The sequence below is a fragment of the Bacillus rossius genome, assembly GCF_032445375.1.
Source record: "Bacillus rossius redtenbacheri isolate Brsri chromosome 9 unlocalized genomic scaffold, Brsri_v3 Brsri_v3_scf9_2, whole genome shotgun sequence".
Classification (NCBI taxonomy): domain Eukaryota; kingdom Metazoa; phylum Arthropoda; class Insecta; order Phasmatodea; family Bacillidae; genus Bacillus; species Bacillus rossius.
Window position 1 is genome coordinate 6,765,540 of NW_026962013.1, and position 20,990 is coordinate 6,786,529.

General features: G+C 42.9%; 1 non-coding gene across 1 annotated transcript; it reads right to left on the bottom strand.

The window, feature by feature from the left end:
* Positions 1-20,582: 20,582 nt before the first annotated feature.
* Positions 20,583-20,654, bottom strand: Trnac-gca (transfer RNA cysteine (anticodon GCA)). Its single transcript has one exon. It is a non-coding gene; the product is annotated as a tRNA-Cys (tRNA).
* Positions 20,655-20,990: the final 336 nt, after the last annotated feature.

The window sequence follows — 20,990 nt, forward strand, 5'->3', positions numbered from 1 at the left end:
TGTGTGTTCACACGTCTCCAACCGCCATGTCCACACCCCGCCACGCCTTAGCTGCGCCGTGACGTCGACCGTCCGCGGCCGCTGGGCTCACACGCGAGTTGTCTACACCCCGTATCTCCTTAACTGCGCTGTGTGTTCACATGTCTCCAGTCACCGTATCCACACCCCGCCCTGCCTTAGCTGCGCCGTGACGTCAACAGTCCGCGGCCGCTTTGCTCACGCGCGAGTTGTCTACACCCCGTATCGCCTTAACTGCGCTGTGTGTTCACATGTCTCCAGCCACCGTGTCCACACCCCGCCCTGCCTTAGCTGCGCCGTGACGTCGACCGTCCGCGGCCGGTCTACACCCCGTACCGCCTTAACTGCGCTGTGTGTTCACAAGTCTCCAGCCACCGAGTCCACACCCCGCCACGCCTTAGCTGCGCCGTGACGTCGACCGTCCGCGGCTGGTCTACACCCCGTACCGCCTTAACTGCGCTGTGTGTTCACAAGTCTCCAGCCACCGTGTCCACACCCCGCCACGCCTTAGCTGCGCCGTGACGTCGACCGTCCGCGGCCGCTGGGCTCTACGCCCTGTATCGCCTTAACTGCGCTGTGTGTTAACAAGTCTCCAGCCACCGTGTCCACACCCCGCAACGCCTTAGCTGCGTCTTGACGTAGACAGTCCGCGGCCGCTGGGCTCACGCGCGAGTTGCCTACACCCCGTACCTCCTTAACTGCGCTGTGTGTTCACAAGTTTCCAGGCAACGTGTCCACACCCCGCCACGCCTTAGCTGCCCCGTGACGTCGACCGTCCGCGGCCACTTTACTCACGCGCGAGTTGCCTACACCCCGTACCTCCTTAACTGCGCTGTGAGTTCACAAGTCTACAGCCACCGTGTCCACACCTCGCCACGCCTAGCTGCGCCGTGACATAGACCGTCCGCGGCCGCTTTGCTCACGCGCGAGTTGCCTACACCCCGTATCGCCTTAACTGCGCTGTGAGTTCACAAGTCTCCAGCCACCGTATCCACACCTCGCCACGCCTTAGCTGCGCCGTGACATAGACATTTTGTGGCTGCTGTCTCGCGTACGTGTTCACTACTCGCCGTAACACCTTAACTTCGCTGTGATTGGTGTTCTACAGTTGCTTGTCTATACACCGTCCCGCCTTAGCTTAGTTTTGACATCATCAAATTTTCTTGGCAGGGCGCACATGCGTTCTGTCAGCATCAGTCTTTAGCCGTCATACAATGATAGAACTAAACAGCCTTTAAACAATTATAAATTATAAATAAAAAATGAAGCAGTCTTCGGAAGTTTCCAATAGTTTCTCTCGCCCATACTTTATTACTTAGACAGAGCTTTTTCCTTACTTTAGCCGTATGGCCACATACCCAGTTGTGTGCAATTTACAATCTTAAAACTGCGATCGTGTGAAATTTATGCTAATTACTAGCAACAAGCTAAACGTTTCAAGTGAAATGTTTTACTTTAATAACTAATACAAATTTTAAAACAATTTTTTTAATTCTATGCACTCACTTAAATTTATGTTTTTTTTTTCCTTTGTTCGAATACTGAAAACAAACTTGCTCTTAACGAGTTTTCAGGATCCAGTCTTATAGTTGCACATATTGTCGATCGGAATGCCCTCTTTGCTCAGACCAGTTGCCTATACGGACAACACCAAGGCAGGATGTGCTGCAAACTATACTTCATCAAGCATTTGAGGACATTGTGGTCCGACTGGCAGATCCGGGCATCGAACCACGGACCGGCACAGAGTTCTAAGGCGACGAATTGCATTTAAAAAATTGGTTGTCTGTAAAGTCGGTTTACGGACGATAGGTTAACGTGACAACGTCATAACAAAACATTGATGAAATGATTGCATACTTTTATGAATAAAATCGAATCATTTGTATTGAATTATCACTATTTTTTATGGATACAAAGGAGTGAAATGAAATCTACAATTTAATTGATAAATTTACTTTTATTTGCACTCATTAATTCAAATATGTTTATTACTTTAACGAACAGATTATTTTAACTATAACTTTTATACATGTTTGCTATTTAACTTCTTCCAATCTGTGTTATTCTGTTAAGGATAGGACGATGATAGGAAAAGTAGGAAACGAATGGGAGTGTTTCAAGTTTAATGTGCCTCGAAAAAGTCAAATCGATGGTTGTTCCAATCGAGTGGAAGAGAGATAGATGCGGCGCAAGCGTACAATGAGCGTAACGGGACACAGCGTAACGGGACAATGTGCGTAACGGGACACTTTTTCGTGCGTGCAGCCGGCGTTCATCCATTTATTAGACGTTGTCACGTCAAAAACACATGGAGTTTATGAGGTGTTTTAATTGATTTAGCGAGGTAGCTCTCGGGGCTCGTACAAGCTCTATGCGTGTTGCCAATATATTACTGTAAATAGTCGAAAGAGGGGCAGACGATAAATGACTCAGATATGGGAGTGTGGGTTCGAATCCCTGTGCAAGCAGTTTCAGCTGCGCTGTTTGTTCGTCGTGCCTTTTGCTAGTGTTTGCCGAAACATTTGGCTACTCGTTGGTAATGCAGTGTGGACATGAACTTACACTCTTTTTAGTGTGTTAGTGCATGTGGTTGGTGACGTGATTTTAACATAAAAGTGCGGGTGAATCTCCTATATGTAATACAACAGAGCACTCTCTGTGTCATCCTACTTCTGCGGCGTCTGTTGTGAAACTGCCGTCAGTTTGTGTCGAAACCGTTCACGCAATCAGTTAGACCTCTACGAAAAGCCCGTGACGTTTAGGTGTGTGTGTTTTTTTTTTTCCTTCTGGAAGAAGTAGCCCGCTATGTTGAAATAACTCTTGCCTCTTTGGAGTCTTCTGGTTCGTGATCGAGCGTCTAGGTCAGTCGTAGAAACCGTGATGCAACTTCCGAGGCAGTGGACAGAGGAAGGCTCGAAGACAACAGCGCTTTATGGGTCTTAGTTAATTAGGATGGTGTCACGATACGCGGTTGAACCGAAGCGGTGGCCAGTTGTTACTCGGCGATTTTTTCTGGATCATGTTTGCATGTTAGATTTTGATGAATTTACTTGGTGAATTCTTGAAATACCTGCATTGTTCACTCCAAGAAAAGCGGTCGAAAGAATATGAGGCCAAAATAGCTGCGGAGTTTTAGCTGCATCGGCAGCATCACATAAACTGACGCCCGCCTTACGCGTATTTCTTAGTTTTCCAAGCGGCAAAGAGAACACAAAAACTTCGGAGCGGTCGGCATCTCAACTTCTTGCATGAAGAACCGGGAATTGTACTGTTTTGCCTTCCTCGCCATCCTTTGCCGCTGTTGGGGCTCAGCTCCAGTGGTGCCAGGGCTTTTAAACAGTCGCATGTAAGATTATTATATAGTCTGTGCCATGTAACTTATCTCAAATATGGGATCCTCACATACCTTACTAACACACAACTTAGAACAGTCTTATTCTCGAAATAATCCACATAACTTAGAACTGTCATAAGTTAGAACGATCATAACTTAGAAACACACAACTTAGAACTGCCATAACTTAGAAACACACAACTTAGAAATGTCATAGCTTGAAAAAAAATTAACTTAGAAACTCACAACGCTGAACCAAACGACTTAGAATTATCATAACTTAGAAACAAACAACTTAGAACTGTCATAACTTAGAAACACACAACTTAGAACTGTCGTAACTTATAAACACACAATGCCGAACCACACAACTTAGAAACTCACAGGTTATTAACAGAAAAATAATTGCAGCGTGGGTGAAGATTCCCGCAGTGTGACGTCACGAGCTGAGCTGCAGAACTCCGAACTGGCGGTCCTTGTGCAACACCGACGATTCTGTCCGCCTGCTGACGTCACCAGGAGGCCCCCGAACACTCGCGGTGTGACGTCAGGGGCGTAACTGGGCTAGTTTCCACCCGGGGCAGGAGCTCATCTTGGCGTCCCCCAATATCACAACAACTCATTTCATGTTTCTTGGCTGTCAAAATCGTAACAAATTTGAGAATTTTGAAATTCCAGGTAAAATTAATTAATATTCTCTGAATGAAATTCAAACTATTTCTTGAATTAGCCGGCGGCATTGCAGTTAAACATAAAAAAAAAATTCAGTTCTGCAATAAATTAAATTCTCCTTATTTGTACAACCCAAAAAACGTTAAAAAATGTAACTTTGGCAGCTAATTATGCGAAAAGTATGCGCTGTATATATTTTCCATTTCGTGAAAGTTAAGCTAATTGAAAATGTCCACAAGTTTATCTGTAATTACTAGGGCCATGCATATTTCGCGAAAAGATTTCCAGTCTAGTTATAAGTTAAAACACTGTAACATCGTCTTTGTTTTGCGACTGGGTGTAAATCTTTCAGGCACATGTATAATTTCAGCGCACCAATCACAGTGATCCAGCGCGGAAGCAAACGCGTTCCGAGTGGCTCGGTCAAACAAGGCTTCTCTCTCAAACGGCCGCCAATCACAAGGAAGAAACAGCTGGTGCGGGTATACCTTGTTGCAGTCTAATAGGCGTTCAGATTTATTCGCGGAAAAATGCCTGCCACTAGTAATTTCTGTAATTATAAAATCTTGACCTGAAATGGGAGGCACCCCTCTTAAACATGTATATTTATTTCAGGGGTGGGACTAAAGATGGCGCGGGCATTCAGTCCATTCGTGGTCGCGTCGCCTCACACGCTCTTGTCACGCGCGGCCCGTCCAAGGCCATCAACCCCGGCCGTGAACCCGGGGCCTGTTCGGAGTGGCGCCCCTTCATCGTGCATTCCGGTCGCGTGCCTTTCTCTCTCTCTCTCTCTCTCTATCCCTCTCTCTCTCTCTCTCTCACACCCTCGTCCGCTCGCGAGCTGGAGGAGTGAACACGCAGGTCCCGGGGATCGCCGTGCGCGCTCACGTGTGTCCGCACAAGTCCGCGTCGCCTGTCGGTCGACCCAGGCTCAGACCACACCACAACGCCGAAATACTACTACGCCGAAATACACTAACGCCGAAAAATGTCATTACAGGACTGCCGCACAAAGGTTAGGTTAGACTAGGTTATGTTAGGTTAGTTTAGGTTAGGTTAGGTAAGGTTAGGTTTGATTGTAGTATTTCGGCGTTAAGGTACATTTAAGAAACACACACAAATTCATTCAGTTGTTATTTCGGCGTTGTGGTACACAGCAGTTTTCTAGCTGTCGGCGTTGTGGTCAATTTTGGACATTCGGCGTAGTGGTAATTCGGCGTTGTGGTACAGTCAGCGTTGTGTTATAGTCGGCGTTGTGGTCAATTTTGACATTCGGCGTTATGGTATTTCGGCGTTGTGGTAACGACCCACCAGTTGCTAATGCGGACAGCACAGTCAGCGACCTGTGCGTCGCTGAACTGACGACACCGTCATCACTGCCAGGTCCGCACGCTTGTCTGTGCCTGTCTGTGTCTGTCTGTGGCATCGATCCAGGGGGGCTCTCAAGAGAGTCCCAGATCGCGTGTTGCAGGCCCATCACCTCTTGTTTTGTGTCTGTGTGTACGTTTTTTTTTATGTGTTTGGGTGTATATGATTCTGGAGTCCGTGGTAGGGGGTGGCTGTGGTGGAATGCTGGTGTCTGGTTGCGTGGGATGAGTGTCGAGGAGTTGAGGGGGGGGGGGGGGAGGGGATGCTCTCACGAGGTCCGCCAGGGTGTTACAGGCTGGGCTCATATTTTTTAAAATAAAAAAATTTGGTTGTCTGTAAAGTCGGTTTACGGACAAGAGTTTAACGTGACAACGTCATAACAAAACATTGATGAAATGATGGCATTCTTTTATGAATAAAATTTAATCATTTTTATTGAATTATCACTATTTTGTATGGATACAAAGAAGGAGTGATAAATTTACTTTTATTTGCACTCATTAATTCAAATATGTTTATTACTTTAACGAAGAGATTATTTTAACTATAACTTTTATACATGTTTGCTATTTAACTTCTTCCAATCTGTGTTATTCTGTTAAGGATAGGACGATGATAGGAAAAGTAGGAAACGAATGGGAGTGTTTCAAGTTTAATGTGCCTCGAAAAAGTCAAATCGATGGTTGTTCCAATCGAGTGTAAGAGAGATAGATGTGGCGCAAGCGTACAATGAGCGTAATGGGACAATGTGCGTAACGGGACACTTTTTCGAGTGTGCAGCCGGCGTTCATCGATTTATTAGACGTTGTCACATAAATAATAATAATAATAATAATAATAAGCGAGTGCACAGCACACGACCTGTGCGAAAACGGTTCGCATTTGAAATCTTACTGTTGATTTCAGCCAGTGAAATACATTTCGCGATGCATCCGACATCTGTTGGCAGTGTTATTAACTATATTAACTACGTAATGATTGTCCCGTGACGTAATACCAGCGGTTTGTAAACACAATTTCCTAAAATATAAATAAATAATGGTTATATTTTTGATAGTGTCTTATAGTAGAGACCCTGAAATTTTCGCGGATTTTTCAGGCCTCAAGATAGAATAATTCGAAATTCATATCATAGGTGTGCTCAACCAATGTTATTTTCCAATTGGTTGAATTATTAGGCGAGAAAATGTTTATCCCCGTTAATTGTCACTACCTGATTCGCCTACTTCTCTCCTAGCTGGGCCTCGTTGGCTCACAGTCGTAGAAGGGCGTGTTCCAATCATGAACACAGTGCGAGAGTTTGAAGGTTAGCGACTTAATGAATGCGCGAAATTCCCGTATCTATACTTATAAGTAATAGCATTAATACATTTTTAAAAGCAGGAATTACTCCTGAACATTGTGATATCACGAGAATTTCTTGCCAAAATATGATTGATAAGTATAAACAGTTCTCTAGTCCCGCCAAAATGGCTTCCTACTCCACTCTCATTGGTTGTTGCGCCATGCGTCCGTAACCAGAAATAAAATATATTCATTTCTCTCCCATGCACACGACCGATTATGGGCTATTGTGAACCAGCAGGTTTGGAAAACATGGCGGTCAAATCTTGTGCGCACGACATACCGTTACCGTTACCGTTATTTTTATTTTTTATTTTTTTTCAAATTTGCATCCGTCGAGAACTTGCCCTGGACAACCAGGGGAAGAAGCGAGTGCGAAATCAAACACTTCGGATTGGTCGGAACACTATTAACAATATTGGAGTGTAATTCTCATCCTAGCAGGTTCAAACCAAGAATTTAGAAAAATCTCTAAACTGAACCGAGGTGCATTTTTAAACAGTCGCATGTAAAACTGTTACATGGTCGGTGTCAAGAGCGGATACCAGAATGCAGGTCAGGGGATGGACAAATTAAAATTTTTTATAATACAAATTTTAGTAAATTTAGAATGGAAATATTTTAGTACGTTTTATTTGTGGTTCAAGATTGTTGTGTTATCGATAGCACTACAGTAAAATAATACTTTAGTAGGTTTGGGAAATAATAATTTGGAATCAGGAGAAAATCTTAAAAATGATTCAGCTATGACCCACCAGTGGTCTGTGCCATGTAAACTTGTCTCAAATCTCTAATTCACACGTAGCTTAGAAACACACAGGTTATAACGGTCATGACTTAGAATTCTCGAGAGAAAAAAAATCCACACAACTTGAAAACTATCATGACTTAGAAACACACAACGTATAACTGCCATAACTTAAAAACACGCAACACCGAACTACTTAACTTAGAAACAGGCCGGTGTGTTGTCTAAGTTGATCCCCCCTCCCCCCCCCCCCACGTTTTCCCCACACTGAGTCAGGGCCGGATTTACTGCCTGTGGGCCCCTAGGCTGAGTCTGCGGTGCGGGCCCTCTCTAAGGTTAAGGGGGGGGGGGGGTATATTGAGTATTCCCTTCCAGTGAAACAGTGGGTGCCTCTTGCCTGGGTCTGGGTGGGTAGTTTATTTTAACTGACGTACAAAACTCATATTTTTGATCAATTTTCTATTTAGATAGAATTAGTTTATTATTAAACTAGACAATTTAACCAAACAGTATTTAGAGGTTAAGGAATTAAGTGACACCAAAACCGATGAAAATAATCGAAAATTAGTTATGCAGAAGAGTTTAGTTCGGCGCAATTGATCCACACAAAACAACTGGACACTATGTCGACGAGTATTTAAGAATATAAGAAGATCCACATCGCAGCATAATTTTTTTTTTTCGTGTCGTGTGGTACGGGCCCATAGGCTACAGCCAGGGCCGGCGCGTCCATACAGGCGAACTAGGCAACCGCCCAGGGCGCCAAGTAGCTGGGGGCGGCGCAGCACGACACATAACAGCTCATATAATATGTTTAACGATTATTGAAAATAGATGAAAATGGATTTTTGTAAAACAGTTCGGAATGTTTATATTGATATAAGTAATTATTTAAAGTCCACGGCGACCTGTTTATGATTTATAATTAGTAAAAAAGTAGAAGAAAAAGCCTGCTGACATTAATTTGATTGTTGACAAAATCTTAGGCTTACGTGATGTATTTTAAGGCAAGGATAAATTTTTTTTTGGGGTTTCCGGGGGGGGGGGAGGGGGTTAAGGTTTATCGCCTAAGGCGCCAATTTACCTTGCACCGGCCCTGGCTACAGCCTAGATAGCCTGCGCGTAAATACGCCCCTGCACTGAGGTGGATCCGGGACTGGCGCGGCCGGGAAGCGAACCCGGATCGACGCGTCACAGATGTCACCTTGGCGACCGGCATTACGCAACAGCGCGTGAAGTCGCCGCTTCCTGTCGGCCCGGGGGGGGGGGGGGAGAGAGAGAGAGAGAGAGAGAGAGAGAATTATGCCTGCCCGACCCCTCCTTCCTTCCAGGATTTAAAAGAACAAGAAAAACAAAAGTCAGAATGAGAACATTATAGCAACTAACTTAGCTCTTAAGGTTTACAGAGGGGTTTATCTCAGAAGGATGGTTACAATACTTAGTGGGCTACAACAATGTATTTCCTCCCCATTTTTTTTTTTTTATCACGGACATGCCTCGTACACAGAAGCGACAGGAATTTTGTTTCGGAGTAGTCTATATTTTATGCCGGTTTTGCACACGTGTTTCTGTAAGAATATGTCTGTGCATAGTTTTTGCATTGTAATTATCTGGTAAAGTTGAACTCTTAAAATTTTTGTGCAGTATCGATAAGGATAACTAAATGAAATAAATAAGTGAAAATTTTTTGGGTTTAAAGGCAATGCCAGTGGCTACTGTGTGGATTGTTTTACACCCCATTCAAAATTTTTTAAGTGTTTTTATTTGGCCTTCTAAGGTCAAACAATTCTGAGAATTTAAAAAGGAAAGGTAAATATATATATTTTTAAAAGAAATTAAACCATATCACATAGTAGCCAGTAAAATTGAATTTAAACCTAAAAAGAGTTTTCGTTTTATATTCTATTTCATATTCTCCTTAGTCATAATGCACAACAACGCTAAAAACACAACTTTTCCAGTTACTTATGCAAAAAGTATGCGATATATTACGTCTTGAGAAAGTTCTGCCACTCAAAAAGTCAAAAGTTTAACAGAGTGGGACGTAGATATAAAATAATGACATGTAGCGGGACATACACGCTTCTCCATTCCGCTTGTTGGATGACGGCGGTTGCGTGCCCAGAGGCTATTGTTGGAAAGACAATAACCGCCCGAACTTTATAACTAGGACGATGTATTTATTCGCGAAAAGATTTCCAGACCAGATGTGTGTTGAAACTTTGTGGCATTTGTCCGTGTTTCGTGGTTGGCTGGGTTTGTCCTCAGGTGCATGTCTACTGCCAGCACAACCAATCACATGCCATTTATCCAGCGCGGAAGCAACCTGCTTCCTGAATGGCCCCGTTTATCTTCGTAAATTAACGGGGGAAATGATTTTTCATTTTCATTGAGCACGAATCCACAAGAACAATCTCGGCATACCACAAAAAAAAAAAACATCCGAAAACTTGTTAAAGTCAACAGAATGAACACTTGCCTGTTTTCCCTGTTCACAGCGGGTCACGAAACTAGGACAGTTCGAGTAAGGCGTGGTTTTTAGGAAGATTCAGCTATCTGAAATTACGAAGAACTCTTTCGATTGTCTCATGTAACTTCTTCGTTAAAAAATAACCCGGTGAGTTTACTGGTATTTTGTAACGTGCACCCCCCCCCCCCCCTGTGAGGTGAGCAGGACGCTGGACCTCAGAGGACTGCAGCCGACCTGAGCCTGGAATTCTCCAGCGCCGTTCCTGGAAAACTGGTCGGGGCCAGGTTCGCGTCTCCGCCGTTACGCGGTCGCGCGGGGTAGTTACTGCGCGTAACCTTTGAATATACATATACTGTATAGAAGTCGCGAGTGGATAGGATTTACTCTACGTTTTTCAGAAGCGTATGATGAGCAGCTTGGGAACTTCACCGCTGCAGTGCGCTGCCGTAACGCCCTGTATCGTCTTAGTTGTTATTTACACGTTAGAGCGCAGCGCTGTCGCCCGCTGTCATTCCCCGCTCCCCTCAACCATCATTCACTGCAGCTCAACGTCGTTCTAGGGGAGGGGGAAAGGGTGTTTGAAGAGTTCCACACTTGTCCGCTAGGGACCACCACGAGTCGATGCCCTAGAGATGGTGGCGATTGCAGCGGTGAATTAACCAACTACCTCAAAACCGTATTAGAAATTTTAACCTGGGCTGGCGACTTCTATACAGTATATATATTCAAAGGCGTAACTAAGAAACACACATACTTAGAACTATCGTAACTTAGACTTTCCCGGGAAAATTCCTAACAACACAGAACCGTCATTAAGTTAGAACGACCATGACTTATAACTAGGGACACCTGTATTTCGCGAATACATTTCGTGTCCAAGGTATTTCACAAAATACTACATCTTTTCTCCTGTTGTTATTGGCTGAGGTGTCGTCCCGCTCTTTGACGGGGCCAATGAGAATGTGGTCACCGTACTGCTGCACCCTCGCAATTTGCCGTGACTCTTAGAAAAAGCTACAGTGTTTTGTGAAATACCTTGTCATGAAATGAAATCGCGAAATACAGGTGTCCCTACTTATAACCATGTAAAAACTCAGAAACTCATAACTCCGAACCACACAACGTGGAAACGTCACGTTTTATAAACGTATCGCTTAGAACAGTCATATCCTAGTATTTCTTGGGAAAAAAAATCCACATAACTTAGAACTTTCGTAAGTTAGAACGATCATAACTTAGAAACACTTAACGCTGAACTACACAACGCAGAAATATCTCAACTTAGAAACACACAACTTAGAACATACATAACTTAGAAAATTCTATGTCGTGTTTTTCTAAGTTATGACAGCACCCTGAGTCACGCTTTCATCGTCTCGTCTGGAGCTACCACCCTCCTTCCACCCTTCCACGAGCTGTTTTTCAATAACTGCACAGACCTGCACAAGTCGCGCTATTACATAGAGAGATACTGGAATGCATACCAGTACCTACACACTTGAACTGCGTATTCGGTGAACAATCGGGATAGAGCATCCACACTCTCAGTCTGCAGTAAAGAGTAAATGGCGAACACTGTTGCCGGATTGATTGGTGGCCGTCTGCGAGAGAAGTCGTTGCCTTATTTGACCGGGCCACTCAGGATGCGTTTACTTCCGCACTGAGTCACTGTGATTGGTGTTGTTACAATCGATATGTGCCTTAAAAGAAACTCACTCAACCACGAAACACAGACGATGCTATAGTGTTTTGACTTTCATCTAGTCTAAAAATCTTTTCGCGAAATATGCATGTCCCTACGTAATAACAGAAGCAGCAGCACTAAGGCACTCTTGGCCAATAAGTAGAAACCTGAAAAATTCGCGAATTCATTTCGTGTTATGCTAAAATTCAAATAATTATACCTTAGTGGTGCTTCTGCCATTGGTTCACTGTTAATCTGGAGGACTGAGGGCCAGTTAGAGACCCTCACTCATAGAAGTGTCGAATCACAGGCCACCCAGTCGAGACGACTCACAAGTCAGCAGCCAATGAACAGTTGGCATTTGCCCGAGTGTGTAGAGAATATTGGAGTCCATCCTGAAGGTCATTGAACCCGCGAATTTTTCCGGTCCCTACCAATAAGAGTTCCTCAGCTGAGACGCCCCACGAGTCAGCAGCCAACGAACAGGCGAGTATGAAGAGGATCGTGGAGTCTTTCCTGGAGGTCGTTGAACCCTGAGGAATCTTGCCGGGCCCTAGTTACTGCGCTTCCGTGATCGAGACCGGCCTGGCGACCGCCTGATGCGCGTCACAAGATAGCGGCGTTCGCGCGGGATTCTGCCCCGGGACAAACCGACTCTTCCGCGAAGAGGAAGGTCGCTCGACGAGATGAGCAAAAGCGGGCGGGTCGCCAATGGGAACTGGCTTCTTGGTAAGACGCGAGTGTAGGTTAATTCCCGGTAAAAAAAGGCACGTTGCAGTCGGAACATTCCAGTCTTGAGCACAAACATGACGTGGCACATCGGACCGTAAATAACCACGGATGTAGCGTATCATGTTCAGAGAATTGGCGAAGAGCATAAAGTCACGCTTTATATATATATATATATATATATATATATATATATATATATATAATACGATGGTTGGGAACATGCATATTTCTCGAAAAGATTCCGAGACCAGCTGAAAGTTAAAAAAAACACTTTAGCATCGTCTGTGTTTCTTGATTGGGCGAGATTCTTGTATACTTTTCGCACACCAATCACAGTGATTCATTTCGGATTCAAACGCGTCCGTGAGTGGCTCGGTCAAATTAAGGCAACGAAGTTTCTCGCAGACGGCCGCAAACCACAAGGAAGAAAACCGTGGTTGCGGGTGGGTATACATTGTTGCAAGTCTAATGGGCGTCCAGATTTATTCGCGAAAAATGCCTGCCCCTAACGATGGAGAATAACTAGGGACCGGAAAAATTCGCGGATTCAATGACCTCTAGGATAGCCTCCATTATCCTCTGCACTTCTCAAGTAAACACGCGTGTTCATTGGTTACTAAATATTGCGAGTCGCCTCCACTGGGTAGCTTGTGATTCGACGCTTCTTTGGTCGATAGTCTCTCATTGGCCCAGAGAGCTCCAGTTAAACCGCGAGCCAATAGCAGAACCAGCAGAATTATACACGTGTTTGAATTTCAGCCTATCACGAAATGAATTCCGGTCTCTAAGAACAACGTGCTGATTGCGAGTGCACGCGACTATGGAACACGGCCCGGCCGCGAGAAGGAAGGCACCCGGTGACGACATAGACGTCACCTGCGCCTCAAGGACGGGTTTGTGGTCGCTGCGAAAACACCCGCCGTGACTCACTCGCATTCGTTGAGTCATGCATGCGTATTCGCCGCTCGAGTGCCGCCGAGGCTGGTTATGATTAGCAGCGGTTATTGTTAAGAGACCGCACCATCCAGCGGGTATGTCCCAGGTTTCAGTTAACACTTGATGCTTTTGGCTTACGGAGAAGACATCCAGGTAAAAAAATGAAATCGTAAAACGTCTGTTCTCGTTCATTTTTGACGTGACAACGTCTAATAAATCGATGAACGCCAGCTGCACGCACGAAAAAGTGTCCCGTAACGCACATTGTCCCACTAAAGATGTGTCCCGTTACACTCATTGTACGCATGCGCCGTATCTCTCTTCCACTCGATTGGAACAACAATCGATTTGACTTTTCAATCATGTTTTCGTCGTTTGAATTATTAATATTATATAATTTAACGATCGTCCACCGATTTTCAGCACAATCGGTACGGTTATTTAAAAGTAATGATGAATTTTCAAATACGTTTTTAACGAACAATGGTGTTTTACAGTTACACATAATAATTCAAATTACACCCGGGATCTTTTTTCTCCACCACATCTTCAGGAATGAAAGAAGGTCACCCATCAAGTTCCTCCCGTGAACATTTCGTGCGGCCATCTTTGAAAGCTCTTAGCCCAACTCCGTACCATTCCATCGGTAATAATGTTATTTATCTCCTCACACTTCACCGATCTGACGATGAACGTCAGCCGCTTTAAGGACCTTTAGCTCTAAGAAAACTTAATCACAGCACGTATTTCACAGTCAGTCGGCGGGATTCTCGATCGGCTGAGGCATTTTTAAAAACTCACAAACTAACGTAAACACAGGCGAATTTTTCACCGTGATGGCTTCTGTGGTTTACCAACGGATGTGGGTACACAGCGCGCATGCGCGGAATGTCGACCGTAGCGCTGCAGCGGCCGAATTTCAAAACGGTAAAATTTCTAAACGGTAATTACTTATAAAACACACCTATTGTGTGTGTGTGTGTGTATGTGTGTTTTTGTGTATATAGTTGGACAGTAGTTTTCGGGTTTACTTCTTACAAACAAACAAACAATCAAGCAAGCAATAATAGCAATATTAGATTAGATATAAATATAAAACAATAAGGCACATCTTATCAAGTCCACGCTTTTTCAGAAACCCGCTGCATTTGTTTACTTGAAACTATCAGCGGTGACGATGGAGAACAAAGCGGCTTCATCCGTTGATTACTACATAAGGATTGCATATTATTTAATGTTATTGTTTTTTCGCAACATATATATTCTAAACGATATCTGTTATTTGCAAGCAGTTAGGCAAATCATAAACAAAAATTTCTCTTAACCGAAAAAAAGATTTTTTTTCTTCTTCACAACTGGGTAAATTTAACAATGTTAGACCTACACAGAAAGAAAAATTCTCTACTTTTACAAAAAAAAATTTTGGAAACCAGTTGTCAAGAAATAGTTTGAAATGCTACAAGGAATATATCGTAAATTTGCACAACACACGGCTGTGGTTATTTTTGTATGACTACATCTGTGAAATGCGTTTCTCGGGATAATACCAAGTACGAATTACGAAAATTTGGGACGTAATTTTATTCTAATTTAGGTTTTATTGAAGCATAATTGTTTTAAACCACGAAAAAAAAAAAAAAAAACATAAATCTAATATTCAACTATTTGACTTTATTCCGTTGTGTCATGCTTATCACGTGCGCGCGTAAGAAAAACAACTGGAAAACCATTCGGGGAACGGTTTACGAATAACTTTACTATTGGAGGTAGCGGGACAACACAAAAGCATGCATGCCCGGGTAGGAAATCCGAACCCAGTATCACTCTGCCAACACCGTCTTGTAGAAAACACAGTCGTTCAGGGACGTCAGAAAAGGGGGGGCAGCAGGGGCGAGTCGCCCCCGTGTTGTTATGCATGGGGGGGCCAGAGTAGCATTTCGCCCCCTCCTTTTCCCAGAATAAATGTTTGGTCTTAGTAGTATTTTTCTCAACCAGTAGATACAAACGTTGCGTTGGTGATCACATTGATTAGAAAATCAAATTTATGATTGTCAATATACTGCAAAATGATTGCAAATTCTTAGATGGTATTTTATTTAAATTGTGCTACATCTACTGTCAGAGTTGTATTTAATACATAATACGTCATCAAAATCTTGGAATGGTATATTTAATATTTTGGTTCGGAAACTCATTAAAAAGCACAATTTTGCATTTAAAATTCCAAATTTTTTCGGGGGCCGCTCTAGGACTGAGGTAAGTGTGATACATTTTTTCGCCCCCCCCCCCCCCCCACTCATGAAAACGTTCCGACGTCCCTGCAGTCGTTTACATGTAAATGTCGATAATTTAACGTGAATATTTCTGTTCCATAAAAAGAAGACGTCAGCGTGGCAGGAAGAGTGCACAAAATGGCGGGCGACGCCCAAGCAGGTTCGGGAACGGCGCATGGCAACAAGACCGCCAGTCTGACGGGTGTACGCCCCTCTCTAGTCAAGGGTGTAACCCCGCGCAATTCGCCTCCCCGACCCTCCCCGCCCCCTTCCTCGCCACAGAGACCGCGACCTGGTTCACGAAGCGGTCCCGTCGCGACCGCCACTACAGTCTGTTCCACTCCTAGATGGCAGCACGGAGTAAATGGCGTACACTGTTGCCATAATGGGCCCCCACATTTGATTACATGCCCTGGACCCATTTTCGGGAGAGGGGGGGAATTTTACAGTCACGTGCTACATTATAATTGCTAGAGACAGGAAAAATTCGCGGATTCATTTCGCGATATGCTGAAATGCAAATAATTGTACCTTTATGCAACTTCTGCTATTGGTTCACTGTTAACCTGGAGGAACTGTGGGCCAATTATAGACCCTCAGTCAAAGCAGCATCGAATCACGAGTCTCCCAATTGAGACGCCTCACAAGCCAGCAGCCAATGGACAGGCGACGTTTGCCCGAGTATGCACAGGATCGTGGAGTCTATCCTGGAGGTCATTGAACGCACGAATTTTTCAGGTCCCTAATAATAATTGCATGGTTATTCCTTACCCACACTCTTTTTAGAATGTTATCACAACCTGAAAATACAGCGTGTAATTATGGTCACTATTTTATAAGTCCAAACTAAGTTTTATTTATAAAATTATTTTACTTTAAAATAACCACAGCGAGTATTTATATATTTATTTCACACACTGATATAATAATGAAATTTTTTTACAGAAAAATAAAATTAGGCTGGACCCGGGCCCTTGTGGGGGCCCATGGTTGCCAGATTTATACTACCCTAGTTGTTAAAATTATAATTCGGTTTTTGAATTTTTTGGGTTGGTGAGTAAAGTTTCAAGGCAGTTTTTTTTTAATGCAACCTTTTTCGTGAAACATTGCTGCGAAACGTTTCTGACGCGAAAAGGGACAGCGAATAAAAGAGCACTATAATATGCTGTATGCGCTCACGACCTCCATTTTGGAAGCAAACAAATGTTAAACGCGAGGTTGCGAAATACATTGTTCACAGTCGCCAGTGATCCCTCAACCACTTCCGCTCATGTATATTATTTTTGCAACCACTTGTATATTTTCTGTATTCCTGCTTTAAGTTCTTTTCATATATAACGTTATTAACTTTTGTTTTTTAATGTTTTTTTAGTGGTGGAAATGCCTGGAATTCAGTTCCTAAGCTATTGGTTTAGGTAAGTTTATGAAGTATAATTTCTGTGTTGTTGTTGTGTAGTACTATGGTTAAGTGTCATAGACAACATAACTACGTCATTAAATCAATGCATAAATACCTATACACGAGGGTTTTATTATCAAAGGACACTAAATCTGCTTAGAAACTTGGTTCAAATACAAAATATTTTGGCCATACTGGTAAAATTTAAAAGTGAACTTAAGAAATTAATTTTAAAATTTTAACATAGCGGTAATTTTGAATCAGTGAGCTAGGGAATTTATTAAAAAAATATGGCGCCTTCCTGCAGCAGTGTTTAAATTATTATTATTATTAAGTTTAATTTTTACGAAATTGTGGTTTGGTTGTTATTATTATTATTGATCTTGGTTTGTGTGCCGTGAGTTGACGCGTTCAGTCTGCGGGTTTCCTCAGCCGCGGACGTGTCCGTAACTTGTCTTTCAGACGTCGCGTCGGGCGGGTTGTCGGCGCTAACGAAGTCTCGTCCGAGACAGGCTCCAGGGGGGGGGGGGGGGAAGTTAAGCATCCCTATCGTGGACCACGTTGTGGAGGTCAGCAATGTCCACTTCTAGGCCCGCGGGCATTGATTTCTATGTCATTTCATTTGTTATTTTCTCTCTACACGGACGTAGTTAAGAGACGGCGGATCCGAGCTACATATTCGGACCGAGAGGGGCTGCAGAGAGAAAAGCCAAAAAGCCGCGGGGAAAATAAAGTTGTCGGACCACACACCCAATTACTTAATGTAACTTTTCAAACCCCAAAATTAAAAAAAAAAAATTAAAAATTAAAAATTGGGAGCAAGTCTGTGAGTACTCGTCAGTAATGTGTAAACATTTAACCTCGATAATGAGCAAATTCGTTTTCTCTCGTGTTGTAAATAAAGTTATAACACGAAACTCGGACACGAAGTTTCACGTATAATGCAGAGAGTGAGAATCTGTGTGTTTTTTTTTCCTTCAAAACCTTAAATTATTAAATAAGACGTGCCACTTACAAGTAGCCAAAGCTACACACACACACACACACACACACACACACACACACACACACCAATATATATTTAGCACGGAAGCTTTATTGCAAGCAGTACCAAAATATTTGAAATTGCAAGTTGGCGAGGCTTAATCCCCGTTAATGTGACGCCCGGCTGGGCGCTAAGGGCGACATTGGCTCGCGCATAACACGCCTCTTCGCCGGGGACGCACCACAACGCCGAAATGCCAAATTGACCACAACGCCGACAGCTAGAAAACTGCTCTGTACCACAACGCCGAAATACACTAACGCCGAAAAATGTCATTGCAGGACTGCCACAAATGTTAGGTTAGGTTAGACTAGGTTAGGTTAGACTAGGTTAGGTTAGACTAGGTTAGGATAGGCTAGGTTAGGTTAGACTAGGTTAGGTTAGACTAGGTTAGGATAGGCTAGGTTAAGTTAGGTTATATTACGCTAGGTTAGGTTAGGTTAGGTAAGGTTAGGTTTGATTGTGGTATTTCGGCGTTAAGGTACATTTAAGAAACACACACAAATTCATTCCGTTGTTATTTCGGCGTTGTGGTACACAGCAGTTTTCTAGCTGTCGGCGTTGTGGTCAATTTTGACATTCGGCGTTATGGTATTTCGGCGTTGTGGTTACGACCCCTCTTCGCCTCTACGCGCCGGGAAACCAACCGGCGTGCAGTCTTGGGGAACGCGTCTCCGTGGGAATTGTAGTGGTGTGACACTATTACTTTATGGTGGAACATGAAAGATACATTTTCCCTGCACATCCCAATACCGTGTTCATACCTAAAAAAAAAAGTGCGTGAAATTACCAGTTTTAGCCTTTTTCACTGACCAAAAAAAAAAAAAAAACATTAAAAACGAAACATGAGTGTATGTTGAATCTAAATACTTTTAAATTTTTGTAGGATATAATTTCGTGAGAAATAAGTTGTGACGATCCTGCGGAATTTCCCGTGAGTAAGTTAGACTGTACAGTTGGCCAGTGCTGCGACAGTTTAGGAATTGGTTTTTTAGGTTTGAAATTTGCTATTCTGGAATTCGTGCTCGTTAGCAATTTTTTAGTGTAACGAATTCCTATATCTCCAGCGTTTTCGCTCGTCGTAGTCGGCGGCAGGGGCTGTCGCAATAGCACAGTAGGTATGTCCGTAGGATAATGCCCCAATTATAAAATTTAAGCGTTTTAGCGTTGCAGTGTGTCAGTTCAAGGTCACAATTAAAAAGTAACTCGAACAGATTTAGATAAGCAAATGAGCGAGTACTGTTTTTTTTATCTCTCGCTTGCAGCGCCACCTACGCAAAATGGCGATTAGTGGAGGGCGAACCTGTAAACCTTATTTGGCAACAGGATGGAGCCCCTCCCCATTGCACGAGAGTGGTTGAACACCGAGGTTCCTGACAGTTGGATTGGTCGTAATGGTCGAGACGACAGAGCTCTTTTTCGCTGGCCTCCACGTTCACCTGAACGTAAGGCCATTCGAATTTTTTTCCCCCCCTTTGGGGCTTGATAAAAGATCGTGTCTACGTTCCGCCGCTACCTAATGATTTGCCAGAGTTGAGACACAGAATTGACGAGGCTATTGCTTCCATTACTACGGACGTGTGGGAATAATTGGACTTTAGGTTGGATGTGTGCCGTATAACTAAAAGTGCACATATTGATCATTTGTAAGAAGAAAAAACAACTAAGTTAGTTTACGTTAAATTTGATGTATGATTTGTTGTAAATAGTCTAAATTAAACTGTTACACTATACCATTGAAACTGGGACATCTTTTATGGACGTCCTGTACTTAGGCACTAAAAATAAAAGGAGGTTCAGTTTTTTTTTTTTTGGGAGGGGATGGGGTGGAGATGAAGTATTCAGTAGTGATAGCGTAATTTCATCTTCAGAAAATTATTTAAAATTTCCTTAAGACTTTTTATTTAGAAATTTACAGTCACGTGACCCGCCAATGCTTTCCCCCCCTCCCCCCCTCTCATTCAGAGGTCTCAGTCGAGACTGCTTCTTAGGTCGTGGGTTTGAAACCCTGCCCGGGTATGGAAGTATTTTCATGATAGGTAAGTTCCCAAAGCTAAGTAAGCCCTCCATAATAAGTCGCGGGTGTTTATAACGTAGGCTATTATAAATGTTCGTTTTCGTGCAGGAATGTGAACTGCAAAAAAAATAAGTATGTACTCTTATTAAACAATAACATTCGAAGGTTTCGTGCATAAACTCAAATAAATACAAACCAAGTTGAACAAAATGATTTATTTTGTTAGTCTTTGCAATACCTGTTTTGAATTACCGTGCAATGTGCTCTAGCTGGGAAATGAACCGGAAACACATAATTGGACTACTGTTGGAGAATGGCTAATTTGCTTTTGAAAATTGACGGTATTTTTTTTTAATTTTAAACTCTTGAAAATCGTTAAAGTATTTAATTTACGTGTATGACTTAACGAGTTGTTCTTAAATGTAAATTACGCTTAATTTATGGAATACTGGAATCCTTAAAAATAATACCTCGTTATTTTCGTGTAATAACAAACAAAATGAATTGTTACGTGTAATGTAAAATTAATCATTGCGGAGAGGGGGCACCCGGGTTTGAACCGGGGACCTCTCGATCTGCAGTCGAATGCTCTACCACTGAGCTATACCCCCTTCCTGTGGATGCCGGCATAATTCATGATATATCAATCGAAATAATAAAAAATTTTCTTTAAAGAGGATTTATGTTCCGTCATCTTGGATTTTTCCATATATTTACTACAATTATAATTTTTTTAACTGTTCACAATTTTAGGCACATCGAGGTATAAATCATAGCTCCCAAACCTTTAGTACATTGTTGCAACCACATATTTACCATGTAACGGGCTAAGCGCCACAAGGAAATAATTTATTATTTAACGCAGGCGACTACAACTATCACGATAATCACGTCAGATCACAAAGGGGTATCATAATAATTGAAATTGAAAGATGGCTAGTCCTAAT